The following is a 17,154-nucleotide window of genomic DNA, read 5'->3' as shown; positions in this document are numbered from 1 at the left end:
TAGCTCTACTCATGGGCAATCAGAAGATAAGGGCTGAGGCCGGGCGCGGTGGCTCACGCTTGTAATCCCAGCACTTTGGAAGGCCGAGGCGGGCGGATCACGAGGTCAGGAGATCGAGACCACGGTGAAACCCTGTCTCTACTAAAAATACAAAAAAATTAGCCAGGTGTGGTGGCGGGCGCCTGTAGTCCCAGCTACTCGGAGAGGCTGAGGCAGGAGAATAGCGTGAACCCGGGAGGCGGAGCTTGCAGTGAGCCGAGATTGCGCCACTGCACTTCAGCCTGGGCGACAGAGCGAGACTCCGTCTGAAAAAAAAAAAAAAAAAAAAAAAAAGAAGATAAGGGCTGAAGCCTCACTTTCTAAAGACCGAAGTAGCTTCATGTCTGGGCTATTAACATTGACTTTTTATTGTGAGATCCTTTTTTATTACTTCTATCCCAGTGTAATTATTTATTGCAGTGTATTTGAGAAGAATTAAGAGCAAGAAGCCAAAAAAAAATAGACATTCAAGGGCATTGAAATAAAATCAGGTAATTCAGAGAGAATCCATTAAAACTGCATCCTTAGGTGAATAGACAATAGATATAAAGTGGGATCTGACAAGATGAGAGCAACACAGAAAAATATGTTCTACTTATTGTAGGTTCAATATAGTCAATGCACAAGAAAGAACTGCTTACTGGTGTTGTTAATAAACTGGAACAAAAGACTAAGAATGAGTGTGAACTTTCTCTGGAAGGCTCTAAAATTATAATGGGTATGGAATAACCTACCCTATATTGCCTTAAAGTTGAGAGGTATAAAAAAAAAAATCTCTACCCTCATTTCATTCTAAAGTCAAAGGGGAAGGAAATCAAAATTTTTCTTTCTATATACTAAGTACAAGTAACTTTATAACATTTATATTTTATATCCACTCATGTGGTGGGCACATTTTCATTAGTGCTTCTTACAGATAAAGGAAAGACTCAGAGAAATTAAATAGGTTGCCAAAGAACACACAGATGGTAAGTGGTGAGCTTGGACTTTGTGTTTTATTTTAAATCCAAATTTTGTGATTTTTCTATTATGCTAGGGAAAAATAACCACAATGAGAATTTTCACATTTTATATAGAGCAAAATTATTTTAGTTCTTAGTTTATTTTCAATAGCATATTTTAAGTTGCTTAAATAAGCATTTCAAATTTCATTTTTAATATCATTTGTTGAACTTTCTTACTATCCTGGAAAAATTAGAAACTGATGTTTCCGTTATCCTTCAGGAGGGAAATTGGAAAAAAAAAATGCCTTTTATTTAAAATCATCCACAAGGTCTATGGAAGAGCAATACAGTTTCCTAGGTCCCTGTAATAGCAGCTTATACCAATAGCATTCCTTTAATGACACAAAGCACAACAGAGGATTATAAATATGAATTTGCTGAATTAAATTATTTTCCTAGATATATGGAACAAAGTGCATGCTCACCCTGTCATAGCCACTTTTCCATTTCTCCTTAAATATTAAGAATATGTACAGAATTAATTTTGATTATTTGATCACATTTTTTAACCTCTGGATAAAAGTAATCATTAGATTTACTGTTTAAAGAAATATAGAGACCATATGACCAATTCTTATTTTTCAGAAAATATTTCTTTTTTAATTTTCTTTTTCCATTTTTTTAAATATTATACTTTAAATTCTGGGTTACATGTGCAGAATGTGCAGGTTTGTTACATAGGTATATATGTGCCATGATGGTTTGCTGCACCCATCAACCTGTCATCTAGGTTTTAAGCCCCACATGCATTAGGTATTTGTCCTCATGCTCTCCATCTTCTTGTCTGCCATCCCTGACAGGCCGCAGTGTATGATGTTCCCCTCCTTGTATCCATGTGTTCTCATTTTTCAACTCCCACTTATGAGTGAGAACATGCAGAGTTTGGTTTTCTGTTCCTGTGTTAGTTTGCTGGGAATGATGGTTTCCAGCTTTATCCATGTCCCTGCAAAGGACATGAACTCATTCATTTTTATGGCTGTGTAGTATTCCATGGTGTATATGTGTTACATTTTTTTTTATCCACTCTAACATTGAAGGGCATTTGGGTTGGTTCCAAGTCCTTGTTATTGTGAATAGTGCTGCAGTAAACATACATGTGCATGTGTCTTTATAGTAGAATGATTTATAATCCTTCGGGTATATACCCAGTAATGGAATTGCTGGGTCAAATGATATTTCTGGTTCTAGATCCTTGAGGAATCACCACACTGTCTTCCACAATGGTTGAACTAATTTACACTCCCACCAACAGTGTCAAAGCTTTCCTATTTCTCCACTTCCTCTCCAGCATCTGTTGTTTCCTGATGTTTTAATGATCACCATTCTAACTTGTGTGAGATGGTATCTCAGAGTGGTTTTGATTTGCATTTTTCTAACAACCAGTGATGATGAGCTTTTTTTCATATGTTTGTTGGCCCCACAAATTTCTGATTTTGAGAAGTGTCTGTTCATATCCTTTGCCCACTTTTTGATGGGGTTGTTTCTTTTTCTTGTAAATGTGTTGAAGTTCCTTATAGATTCTGGATATTAGCCCTTTGCCAGATGGATAGATTGCAAAAATTTTCTCACATTCTGTAGGTTTCATGCTCAATCTGATGATAGTTTCTTTTGCTGTGCAGAAGCTCTTTAGTTTAATTAGATCTCATTTGTCAATTTTGGCTTTTGTTGCCATTGCTTTTGGTGTTTCAGTCCTAAAGTCTTTGTCCAACCCTATGTCCCGAATGGTATTGCCTAGGTTTTCTTCTAGGGTTTTTATCGTTTTAGGTTTTACATTTAAGTCTTTAATCCATCTTGAGTCAATTTTTGTATAAGGTGTAAGGAAGGGGTCCAGTTTCAGTTTTCTGTATATGGCTAGCCAATTTTCCCAGCACCATTTATTAAATATGGAATCCTTGTCTCATTGCTTGTTTTTGTCAGGTTTCTAGAAGATCAGATGGTTGTAGCTGTGTTGCGTTATTTCTGCAGCCTCTGTTCTGTTCCATTCATCTATATATCTGTTTTGGTACCAGTACCATGCTGTTTTGGTTACTCTAGCCTTCTAGTATCATTTGAAGTCAGGTAGCATGATGCCTCCAGCTTTGTTCTTTTGCTTAGGATTGTCTTGGCTATACGGGCTCTTTTTGGTTCCATATGAAATTTAAAGTCGTTTTTTTTTTTTTTTCTAGCTCTGTGAAGAAAGTCTATGGTAGCTTAATGGGAATAGCATTGAATCTATAAATTACTTTGGGCAATATGGCCATTTTCACAATATTGATTCTTTCTATGCATGAGCATGAAATGTTTTTTCATTTGTTTGTGTTCTTTCTTATTTCCTTGAGCAGTGGTTTGTAGTTCTCCTTGAAGAGGTCCTTCACATCCCTAGCAAATTGTATTCCTAGGTATTTTATTTTCTTTGTAGCAATTGTGAATGGGAATTCACTCATGATTTGGCTTTCTATTATTGGTATGTAGGAATCGTTGTCATTTTTTGCACATTCATTTTGTATCCTGTGACTGCTGAAGTTGCTTATCGGCTTAAGGGGTTTTGGGGCTGAGATGATGGGGTTTTCTAAATATGTGATCATGTCATCTGCAAACAAAAACAATTTGACTTCTTCTCTTCCTATTTGTATACCCTTCATTTATTTCTCTTGCCTGATTGACCTGGCTAAGATCAGAGCAAAACTGAAGGAGATAGAGACATGAAAAACCCTCCAAAAGAATCAATGAATCCGGGAGCAGGTTTTTGGAAAACATGAACAAAATAGATAGACCACTAGCCAGTCTAATAAAGAAGATAAGAGAGAAGAATCAAATAGACACAATAAAAAATGATAAAGAGGATATCACCACTGATCCCACAGAAATACTAACTACCATCAGAGAATATTATAAACACCTCTACTCAAATAAACTAGAAAATTTAGAAGAAATGGATAAATTCCTGGACACATACATCTGCCCAAGACTAAACAAAGAAGAAGTTGAACCCCCAAATAGACCAATAACAAGTTCTGAAATTGAGCCAGTAATTCATAGCCTACTAACCAAAAAAAGCCCAGGACCAAATGGATTCACAGCCAAATTCTACCAGAAGTACAAAGAGGATCTGGTATCATTTCTTCTGAAACTATTCCAAATAATAGAAAAAGAGACACTCCTCCTTAACTCATTTTATGAGGCCAGCATCATTCTGATACCAAAACCTGGCAGAGACACAACAAAAAAAGAAAATTTCAGGTCAATATCCCTGATGAAGATTGATGCAAAAATCGTCAATAAAATACTGTTAAACTGAATCCAGCAGGACATCAAAAACTTTTCCACCACTATCAAGTTGGCTTCATCTCTGAGATGCAAGGCTGTTTCCACATATGCAAATCAATAAACATAATCTATCACATAAACAGGACCAGTGACAAAAAAACACATGAGTATCTCAATAGATGCAGAAAAGGTCTTTGATAAAATTCAACACTCCTTCATGCTAAAAACGCTCAATAAACTAGGTATTGATGAACATATCTCCAAATAATAAGACCTATTTATGACAAATCCATAGCCAATATTATACTGAATATTAATAGCTGGAGGCATTCCCTCTGAAAATCGGCACAAGACAAGGATGCCCTCTCTCACCACTCCTACTCAACATAGAAAGTATTTGAAAAGTTAGTAAAGCAATGCTGCACCCAGAATCTGGATCTCCTGACTCCAGATAATTGTTCTATCTTCTGTGTCCCACTGACTTTAATTTACCCATGTAGTTTATTACTGTCTAACTAAAAACAATTTTTTAACATTTGAGAATCTTTTTGAGAAACTCGATTGTTGTCAAAGAATATGTTTACATAGTGTTCAAAATGCCACCATACTGAGTACGCTGCTATAATAAGACTAAGCCAAACCCTACTGCCAATTTTGAAAAGCAGCAGCACAACAAAAATCAACAAACTCTAAAATCTTGTCATACAGTGTATGGACTATTGGTATGGCTATTGTTTCTCCTTGACAGCTTCTGAGTGAGAATTCTAATGTTTCATCTTGTCTGTATTTTACACTGTCAAGTTCAGAGACATCTTACAATTAATGTATGTAAGAATTATAAGCAACGCAGAAGCTTATCAGAGAAATGTCAGTTTCAATAGAAATTCTACCTAATCCTGTAGTATAGATTCCTGTAAAAAGTTGTCAAACCCACCCCAAAATAAGAAATTTAAAAACTAATCAAATTACATGTGCAGTCTATACAATTTAATATGACAGTTAATACTTAGGGTTTTATTGTTATTGTTGTTGTTGTTTTAAATATCCAGGGAACTGAATCTAAATACTACAGTTTGTGCTAAATGTAAAGAACATTATTCTAATAAGTGCCATTGTAATAATTACATGGAAATTGTTCTGATTATTACACAATAAATAATCTGTTTCGATAGAAGGATCAAAGGTATAAATTTCATGACCATTCAGTAAAGGCACTTATTAGAAATTTTACTGGAGAGGAAAAGGTAGGGAGGGATAACAATCTATAGTAAAACCATGCCACTTAGCAATACTATTGGTTTCTGGCTTTTCAAATATACTATGCGCTTAATCCTCTTTTGAAAGAGCAATTATAATAATTTTAAATACATGAAAACCAAAAATGAAGTTCATTAAAATTACATTTCCCAGTTAGGACAAAAGAAACGCAAAAATATGTTTCCTAAAGTTACAATACAGGTTCTCATTGTGAGATTCAATGAAATTTTATACGTCGCCTATCAGCAAAAAGGAATTAACAAAATATTTCTTTAATTCTCTCTTCTTATATTTTTATTTTTTTGCTATAGAAGAAGGAGTACTGAATAGGTAAATATGGGAAACCATAAAGATATGGAGGATACTCTCAAAAACAGATTTTTGAGAGACAATATTAACATATATGAAATAATTCAAACATATGCAACATATTGTTCAATCACTTTTCTAAGTCAGAGCCTGTTGAGCTGGGTGAGATATTGACCCCTCAGCCCTCAGGGAAGCCAGGGGCCATTTGTTTATCCCTTTGTGCCATATAAATATTATGTGTTTTATGTTATTGCTAATGGTAAAAAATATTGGCCTGGACAACGCATTTTATAGAGTGCTTAAAAAGGGAAATCTCACTATGGATTTCAGGGAAGAAAAACGATGGGGACTGTGGTTGATAGGACGCTTACAGTATTCAGGAGATATATCTGCTTTCTTTCAAGTTTAGAAGGCTTAGCTCAAAAGAGACCTGTCTGGCTGATGTCCTGTCTGGCTTCTCAAGTTATACAGTCTGGCTGCCTATGTGTATTTGGGGATAAACAAGAGGGAAAGGAGGATAGTGTGAGTGTGAGCCAAGGTGATTTTAGAACTCTTGCAATTGATTCACCAATTCAAGAGCCCTACAGAACTCAAGGTCAGTCTAACTCTAAAGTGAAAAACCCAGATCAGCTTTACAGTGACTGAATGCTTCCCACAGCCCAGGCATATCCAAACCCATATGGAGAAATGTATTAGATTAGTGCATTTAGTTTGTGAACCAGGCATGACTTATCTGTCCTTTAATGGAGTATAAAATGATATTTCTGGTATCCCCCAAAGTGACAAAATGTGCTTTTAGAGATTCAAAATGAGGGTTCTCATTAGAAACTATTTGAAAATGGAAATAGACAACAGATCGCTAATCTTTTAAAGCAAAGGTTTTGTAACCCTTAATTTTTTACTTTATGGAAACTAATTTTACTACACTTATCAAAATGTAATCAATGCATTTTTAGAACATTTTTTAAGAAATTCACATTCTGCAGTTTTAGATGATCTAACCAAATTTATTTTAACTGTAAGAAACGTGTATAGGCAAAAGTTATGCTTTTTTAAATTTTTTTTGTTAACCGGAACACATAGCTAGCTCATCCTGCGACTACCTTCACAACATAATGAGTTCTTTTTTCCAAGAGATGTTTATGTATTTATTTAAGAATAAATCAGGGCCGGGCGCGGTGGCTCACGCCTGTAATCCCAGCACTTTGGGAGGCCGAGGCGGGTGGATCGCGAGGTCAGGAGATCGAGACCACGGTGAAACCCCGTCTCTACTAAAAATACAAAAAATTAGCCGGGCGCAGTGGCGGGCGCCTGTAGTCCCAGCTACTCCGGAGGCTGAGGGAGGAGAATGGCCTGAACCCGGGGGGCGGAGCTTGCAGTGAGCCGAGATTGCGCCACTGCGCTCCAGCCTGGGCGACAGAGCGAGACTCCGTCTCAAAAAAAAAAAAAAAAAAAAAAAAAGAATAAATCAGATTTCTGAAAATGTTGTCAGGGAATAAATAGCTTTAATGTCTTTTTATTTTAATAAAGTTGGTAAAGCAATGAAAAGTTATTTGAAGTAAGCTTAATAGATATTAAATGTATTATTATGGTATTCGATGTTCAAAGTACCTACACACATTTTACAGGCAATTTTTATATTTAAAACCCTTTTATTTCTCTGAGACCACTATTAAAATAGCTGACAGAGGATAATTTATTTTGTTCAGTGAATTCCTGATTGTTGTACAAGGAAAAGTTCTCTTACCTTTCATACAACAATTCATCTTTCTGAAGTGATTTATTTTACTATTTCCAGACATGCTTCATTACCTACAGACTTGGCATGTGCTTTTTCTTTCTTTCTTTCTTTCTGGAAGTTGACTGAGTCCTAACTAGTATGCACATTATAACAAGTTATAAACTTGCAACATTTTACATTATTATAGAAAATTCTGTTGTCTTGTTTTGCACAATTTTACAAACATGTGTATATGCTGTTGTATAAAATTAAGAGAAATATTGATGTAAATATATGTAAATTATGTCAGATTATGTTTGATAAATAAGATGCAATTGTAGGGCCAGGCCCTATGGCTCATGCCTGTAATCTCAGCACTTTGGGAGGACGAGGTGGGCAGATCACCTGAAGTCAGGAGTTCGAGACCAGCCTGGCCATCATGGTGAAACCCCATCTCTACTAAAAATACAAAACTTAGCCAGGCGTGGTGGCACACGCCTGTAATCCTAAAACTTGAAATTCTGAGGTAGGAGAATAGCTTGAACCTGGGAGGCAGAGGTTACAGTGAGCCTAGATTGTGTCACTGCACTCTAGCCAGGGAGAAAGAACGAGTCTCCACCTCAAAAAAAATAAATAAATAAAAAGTAATTGTATTACATATTAGGTGGCAAAATCAATAGTGAAATAGTATCTGGTTTGGGGTATCAGAAATATTTGTTATCTCATGAAAGTGTATCTGCTTAGTTTCTGATTAGTAAAAAATGCTCCAACATGCAAGTGGCATTTATAGGAAAGAAAGAGAAAAAGACTACTTTATATATTTTATATGCTAATGATATTCTGTTTATCTTGATGGTGTAAAAGAGAAAAATTAAAGACTAATAATTTTGATTAATGAGATTAAAAAAACTGGGACCCAATGGATAGAAACACTATGGCTTGTCAATGTCTTTGTCATTGGCAAAGTCATTTTCTCCAATTTTTTTATTTGTAAAATATCCCCTTCCAGCTCTGAAGTTCTGTAGTCATCTGCCACCAAAACGTGTTACTGTAATTCTGAGATTATTTTACATACATTTCTTTCACTTTACTCATATATATATATTATATATATGTGTGTCTCTGTGTGCGCAACATACATATTTTGGTTTATTGACAAACAATAGAATGTCTAGGAACTTTTTTTTTTAGCTAACAACTATTAATTTGGATTCTGATCCTTAGATGCACTTGCTTACAAGTTCAAAATCAGGATGTGTTTGAAAAGGCAAAATTTCGATAATAAATAATTACATTAGGGAACCGCAAATTGCTTTTGAACACTGGCTTGATCTATTATTATTAGAATCTCCTTTGAAAATATATTCTTTAAAGTGAGGCTGTACTTTTGAAACATGACAGAAAGCTTGTGGAAAGTCTCAGGAAAAAGTTCAATAGGAATAAACAAGTGGAAAATTTTCCTGCTTTTGCTCAACAATTAATTTTATGTAAATAAGAAACACATTGGCTTCCCTTTGTTATAAAGGTCACCTCTAATGTTATCTTTCCCCCAGTCTCTGGTTTGCTTTTTTAAACGATTTTAATGACTTCTTTCAGCATGCTTTATAAGCAATTTATGCCATTTCCTATTTGAAAATTCTCCAGATGGAGAGATCTATCATGAAGCTGAGTGCCTTTATCTCAAACCTTGCCAAGCAAAAGGCAGAAATGTGGGAGTCATGACTATATAAATGATTGACGAAATTGTAAGAGTGGGTTATATGAGATAGAGGGACATCAAATACACACCAACCAAGAAGTATTCTGATTGGAAAAGGAAAAGGAATAGTGTGTCATATTTTAGAAGGTAAGGAACAGGAAAGTTTTGGTAATGAACAATTGGTGCATACTGCCTAATGCTTTGGATTTCAGTTAGGATAAGAGCTGAGTCATTCACATTGGCATTAGATAATACAGAGGATTAATGTTCTTGATGAAGCTGGATTGGACAGACTTTGAAGAAAAATGATGAAAAGTATTCTTAGTTGAAGAATTAATGTGAATATAAGAAAGTCAATTAGTGAGTCTAAAATATTCTGAAAAGGTAAGCTGAGTAAGAATGTAGAGCTAAATACTGGTAACTAAACGTGATATAGATGGAAATATATCTGTCTATCTATCTATATCTATATACATATCTATATATATAGATATATATCTCTCTATATATCTATATATAGAGATATATATCTCTCTATATATCTATATATAGAGATATATATCTCTATATATATCTATATATATATATATGTATTTTTTTTTTTTTTTTGGTTAGAAACATGTACTAAAATGGGAAACTAAAGCCAGTAAAGAGGGAGAGATTAAAGATACATAAGAATAAGGAAGGCATTTGAGTCAGAAAAACACAGCATTACAGAAGAAAGTACCCATAAATATGGGGCAAGTAAAGTGAGAATGGGTGCATATATAGAAAAATGAACACATGTGGATGGGAACAGGAAGTTGGTCAACTGCACTCTCATATTTCCTTTATACAGTGAATTAAGAGGCTTTCTTATATACTTAAAGACTATGTATTTTTAATGTAATACATTAAGTTATAATTCTAGTACAAAAAGTCACATTTTGTTTCTTCTTCCTTTTCAATATCTAGTGATACTGATAAGTGTATATTTAATAGCATGCTCTATCTTACGGACATTAATAAATTAGTTTTCATTTTAGAGGTAAAGACTGTATCACCTTCTAACTAGAGATGGTCTCTGAAAACAAATAGATTATTAATGTTTTATCTTACAACTAAAATTATCCTATTCAAATATGTTATTAAAACCTCTTATGAAAAGCCTTTTGAGGTTTGTTATTCCAGAGCCACTGCTAAAAATGTGATGTGAATAGTTACGTTTGGGGTTGTGAAATGTAGCAGTTGCTTTTATGATCCAAGGGTCATGGATCCTCCCCATGTTCCACTTGGTCACAAGATTACTCCTCTCATGGCTACAAGGCAATTTCAGAGATTAGATGCATGCATAAAAAGAGCTCTAATTTGGTGTATTAAAGAACAAGGGTGATAGTTACTCAACTGTAGGCCAGCTAGTGCTTTCCTCATTTCCTACATTCAGATATTAATAAAAGCAACTCAAGATACATATTCTAGAACACTATCATGCTTGTATAAATGAAGTCTGTTTTCAAACTATAGAATCCTCTCATATTTTAACAAATTTTTATATATAAATTATATATATTTCCATAAAGTATATATATATTTAGAAAAATTTCCAAAAATTATTTTTCTTTCTCAAATTTTTAGCTGATAAATAATTACATATTAAGAATTCATTAATCAGTTCCTACTCAATGGAACTCTTCAATGATACTAGTCTTAACAGGAATTATGAAGTAAATTTCTAGTGTATTTCAAAACATCCTTATCTTTTAGTTATTTACTATTTTTTAGATATTTACTGCACTCAATATACTTGACAGTGCACTAGAAGAACAAAATAAACAGAACATACATTTCTGTACTTTATTGATGACATCATTGCCATTTGTTTTGCCTCAAAGAAAGAGATTGGCATCCTTCTTTCTTCTCTAAAAAGCACCATTTATTTTTCCTCAAAGCCATGAAAAGATTTTTTTTCTTGTGTGTTTCTAAAGCATTCAGACACCCACAAAGTCAGTCTCACACTTAGTGATAAGCTGAAAACCATAATAATTTGTAGATTTGCAGATGATTATATATAGTTTAGACATGTTTAAGGGAAGGAAAATTGAAATTCTCTGCTTAATAAGAAAACTCGAGTTTGGTCTGGGCCTTAGCAGAGGAAAAGGAAAGGCCTTGGCAAGATGACAAGGGTCTGGAGCAAGAAGAAAATGAATAGGCAGTGAAAAATTACCTTTCTTAGGAAATTCATGATGTATTTCTAGAAAAAGTGATGCCTAACATTGGATTTAAAGTTATTTTCCCATGAGAAATGGTAGCTCATCCCTGTAATCTCAACAGTTTTGGAGGCCAAGGTGGAAGGATCACTTGATGCCAAGTATTCAAGACCAGCCTGTGCAACATATTGAGACCTCATCTCTACAAAAATAAAAACTAAAGTTATTTCCAGCACCATATGATAATTACATTCTGCTACTACCTAACCTTTAGAAAGGTCTGCCAACTAAAACCACCTGGTGATAGGGTAAATAGGTGTGAATGAAGTAACAGTGACAAAATCTAGCAAAGGTCAACACTGTAGAAGTAAGTTAAAACAGAAAGGAAGCTGTGTAGGCTGATTCATCAATAAAAATGAAAGAAACCACTTGTTCTACATATAATAGAAGAATGAGACCTTTAAGGTGTAGGATAGATGTTCAAATGCTACTTAATATCTATAGAAAATACTAATAATGCCTAAATTGCCTCATTCCCAAAGAAATCTGGGTGAGTTAGCAGAGCAGAGAAAATATAGATTTACTGCAACCCTTTCTATGTCACTATTGTCTTCTAAATTTGAAAAGTATTAAAAATAACATGCAATAAGTTTAAATTAATCACCCAAAAGCAAACCACATTAAAAATGTGAAAACACACTTTTAATATATTAACAGTATGAACAGGTGGGTAAGTGAAAAAGCTTAAGCAGTGTCCCCTTTCAAGAAGAAGGGAAAAGTTTTGTGAGGGTTTGAAGAAGGCAAATCACTGAGAAGTTGCTTCCTGAGCAAGAACAAATTATGTTCCAGGGCTAATGAGAACATGAGAGAGGATAAGTTATCAGCCTTTTATGGCTATCATTAATCTATGGTTTCCAGCAATTTCCTTGGATTCTAAGAAACATCCAATTTGTGATAGTAAACAAAATCTTTCTTTCTAGCATAAATATTTAAGGCATTTCGAGGCAGGCAAGACTCTGAGAGGCATCACAACATTCTTGTAAGTTTCATTATGAAACAGTTTAGTCAAAATTCTATTCATTAATTTACCTGATTTCTTCTTTTTTTTAGTACTTACCAGGCACTGGAGAAGCAGCTATGAATAAGACATATTTTGGTTTTGTCTTTCTGGAGTTTGTTCATATTCTGGAAGAGCAGAGAAACAATAAGAATGCCTGTTGCTCTTTCTTCTGGTTACTATGACTACCTAACCAATTACCCCAAAATGCAGTGGCTTAAAACAATAACAAACATCCATCTGCCATTTGCACAGGACTAATAGGGACAAAGGTTAGGGGTTGAAATCATATAAGGGCTCATTATTTACATGTGTAATGTTGGAGGCTGACTGTGAATTGAAACTTTTCTGTCAGGTGGAGGAACTATACACAGGCTTACTATGCCTGAGTGTCCTCAAAACATGGTATGTGGATTCCAAGTACTAGCAGTCATAAAAAGAGTGAGAAGAGAGGAGAAAGAGAAAGAGAGAGAGACAGAGAAAGAGAAAGAGAGAGAGACAGAGAGAGAGAGAGATCTGTACTTGTATTGTTTTTGGTTTTTACCTATCCTTAAAGTCACCCAGCATTATCTATTTTAGCACATTCTATTCATTGCAACAGTCATTATGTCTCACCCAGATTCAAAAGGAGGAGAAACAGACACCATTTAATGTGTGGTGACAAGGTTCTAAAAATTTGTGAACGGAAATATTTGCTGTGGTCATTTTTGGAATACACAATTTGGCACATTATGTTATTTCAGCTTCTAATTTGATAAACAAAAACTTGAACATAGTATTATTTTAAAATACACATTTACTTAAAATCTTTGATATATTAAATTTATTTGTGTCTCTTTAGAGTTTTATTATTACTACTACTATCATGATAATTGGCTTGTAAATTTCCAAATCCCATTGGCCTTTAACTTTTTCTCAGCTAGAGACTAAAAGTTTGAGTGTAACATTCAAAAGTCAACATTGAAAGAAGTCTAATGAAAAGAACTATATTAAATTTATTGGTTCAGAATATTTAATTTGAAATGTTTCTTGAAAAGAAAGGAGCACTTTATCAAGTGGTTTTTCACATTAACCTATAAAGAAAATATCATAAATAGACTGTGTCTGCTATCCCCAGCTCACTCCAATAAGAATTAGCATTTTGTCTTACTTCATGTTCATTTAACCTAAAAGAACCTGTTGCCCTGGCATAATGTAAAGAAAGCTTTATCCCAAGTAAGAATTCTGTGTCATATAATATTGTTCTAACACATTCTCTGTGTTATGTTACACAGTAGAAATTGGTTCACCCTTAAAAAAATGTTAGACGCAGTTCCAGGTATAGAAAAAAATGAAAAAAAACATAATTCTTAAAAACAATGTATTAGAAAAATGCAAAGAACATGCCAGTTTTGTTCAGATTAAACATAAGAGTTCATTAAAGTAGAAAGGGTCATTGCTGAAATGATTACAGTAGTCAAATGACATCTTCAAGCCTAAACTTCATCTTTTATTTTAAAGGTTAGTAGGCGAAAGACTCTCTGCTCTTTGAAAATGTCAAATAAAATGCTACTTTTCCAAAGTGTGAATCATTGTTAATCTAAACATTTCAAGGACAAATAATATTAAGGAAATAAATTTAATAATTATTGTTATCAGAAATTACCATATATTTCTAGAATATTGGGATGTACTCAAAGAAAGTTTGAAGTAGAGTAAAAATCCACATGTATTATGCTTAAATACATTAACATTAATATAAGGACACTGAAAGAGAAAGAATAATGAAAGACTTATAAATGCAAGTAAAACAGTAGAACTAAAAGAAAACAAAAAGTAGAATGGTGGTTACAAGAGGAAGGAGGGTGGGGGGAATGACCAAAGGATACAAATCCTCAATTAGACAGCAGGAATTTTTTTTTTTAATTTGAGACATATTACACAAAATGATGAATATAGTAAATAATATATTTTACATTTTAAAATTGCTAAGAGAGTAACTTTCAAAAATTCTCATGACAGTAAGTATTTGATGTGATGGATATGTTAATTAGCTTGACTTAATTATTCCACAACTTATTCATAAATTATAACATCATTTTTCACCCCATAAGTATATACAACTACAGTTTTTCAATTTACATTTTAAAATAAAATTTAGAAACTCAAGTACAGAGAAAAGAAAATTACTAAAACAGAAATAATAGGCAGATTTAAATGAATACAATTTGTGATAACACAACCTGATGTACTCATTTAAGAATAGGAGACCAGGGTACAGTCTTTGCAGTAATTAGATATTACTTCATCTATCTCTCCGTACTTCAATTTCTTTCTTAAAAAAGTCATATTTGTCATGGACTACCTGGCAAGGCTGCTGTAAATTAATACTAGTTTGTTTGTAATAGTTTTACATTAAGTTGGAAGTGGTTTCCAATTTTTGTGATTATTTTTAAGCACAGATCTTTTGCACATAAGCTAATGTATTGATATAACTGACTTTCTAAAAATAGAATTTCCAAATAAAAGAATATGTGCATTTTTAATTTTGAAATATGTTAAACATATAGTTTATAGTCTATAACACTGACAGCTTGGCTAGTCATGTTTCTCTAACAAAATCACACAAGATAAGCCAATATTTTCAACCACCTGGTATGTAAAAACAAAAGAATGTGGAATATTTGGGAGTTCTTTATTCTTGAATTCCTGATGCCTAGAAGAGACCTAGTATATGCACAGCACAACTTGCTGAAGTGAACCAAGAGATTAAAAATGGTCATCAAATCCATATGCATGTCAAACATTGGGTCCATTCTCAATAAACATGTCTCTCATGACATGTTCTTCTCACATGAAGTACTCTTCTTCAAAGCTCATGGAGGTTCTTGTGAAGAATGACATATATAATTTACTGTCTTATATACTTCAATCCACAGTTGCTTATTCTCTTTTCTTAGGCAACTACACAAACTCCTATCAAACAGAGATCCATAGTAAATTTACTTTTTTAAAAAAATTATGTTTTAAATTTTATTTTTTATAAAATGTATGATTTTCATGGGATAATTTTATACATTGATGAGAATTTTTAATACTAAAAATACATTAAGAGCTTGGAAGGCATTCTTATTCTTCTTCTTAGAAGAAAGAAGCTAAATAAACAGAATATCAACCACCCTTATCAGATACATTAGAGAATTCATGCCACAGGACAACTTGTTACCCCAAAACTATAGCAATAGAAAAGCTAATGCAAAAAAGTGGTCATTTTTATATACTCACAGAGCCCTCTGTTCTCCTTAGCCAGGCCTACTGTCAAAAGAAACTATTTTAGCATTGCCTAAACAACCTGAGTTTTACCAAAACCTGACCAACCTAGGGGAAGAGAAATATCCAACCCTTACCCCTTCTAGCCTTCAATTTAGAAAAAGAGAAATACCCAACTTAGGCTCACTAAAACCTAATTTGAGGACTACACAATGTTACCTCCACCACCACCACTCACACATGCCATACCATCACAACAACAGAGCTCCTGTATAATAGCAAGGGGTTACAGCTTATTTAAAGAGTCCCAGAGAAAACCCCAATACAAAGGAGACTAAAACAGTAACACTAGGAAAACTTTTAGTTTCTTACACTACAACTATAACAAGGAATAAATGAATCCTAATTCCCAGCTAGATAAACAGAAAACCTCACACTCAAGTCATGTCTTTGTTAGTTTCTATAACTCATTTACAGCATGCCCACTTTTTTTTGTTTGTGTTGTTTTGTTTTGTTTTGAGACGGAGTCTTGCTCTGTCGCCCAGGCTGGAGTGCAGTGGCACAATCTCAGCTCACTGCAAGCTCCGCCTCCCGGGTTCACGCCATTCTCCTGCCTCAGCCTCCCGACTAGCTGGGACTATAGGCACCCGACACCACGCCCGGCTAATTTTTTCGCATTTTTAGTAGAGACAGGGTTTCACCGTGTTAGCCAGGATGGTCTCAATCTCCTGACCTCATGATCCACCCGCCTCAGCCTCGCAAAGTGCTGGGATTACAGGCCTGAGCCACCGCACCCGGCCAGCATGCCCACTTTTAGCAAAAAATTACCTGGCATATTAAAAGACAAAAAACACAGTTTGAAAAGAAAAGAAAGCAAGCATTAGATCCAGGCTTAAATATGGCAGAAACTTTGAAATTATTAAACCAAAAAGTTTAAATAACTCACACATATGCCAAAATCTCTAATCGAAAAAGTGAACAGCATGCAAGAATAGATTGCTAATGTAACAGAGAGATGGGAAATGTAAAACAGAATCAAAACAAAATGCCCCAAATTAAAAACATCGTAACAGAAATGAACAACGTCTTTGATGGTATCATCAGTGGACTGGCCACAGACAAAGAAACGAATCATTGATCTATCCTATGTGTGGAAACTCGAAAAAAAAGGAACTTGAAGATGTGTTAAGAGAAATTTGCAAAACTGAAATGCAAAAGACGAATGAAAACAGAAGAGCATATCCAAGAAATATGGGTTAATTCCAAAAGGTATAACACGGATGTAATAAAGATATGATAGGAGAGAAACAGAAAAAAATAAGTAGTAACGATTGAGAAATTGTTTTTTTTTTTTTTGTTTCGTTTTGTTTTTGAGACGGAGTCTCGCT

Source organism: Symphalangus syndactylus, chromosome 7 (assembly GCF_028878055.3).
Source record: "Symphalangus syndactylus isolate Jambi chromosome 7, NHGRI_mSymSyn1-v2.1_pri, whole genome shotgun sequence".
NCBI lineage: Eukaryota > Metazoa > Chordata > Mammalia > Primates > Hylobatidae > Symphalangus > Symphalangus syndactylus.
Note: the sequence above shows the minus strand (reverse complement) of the source record.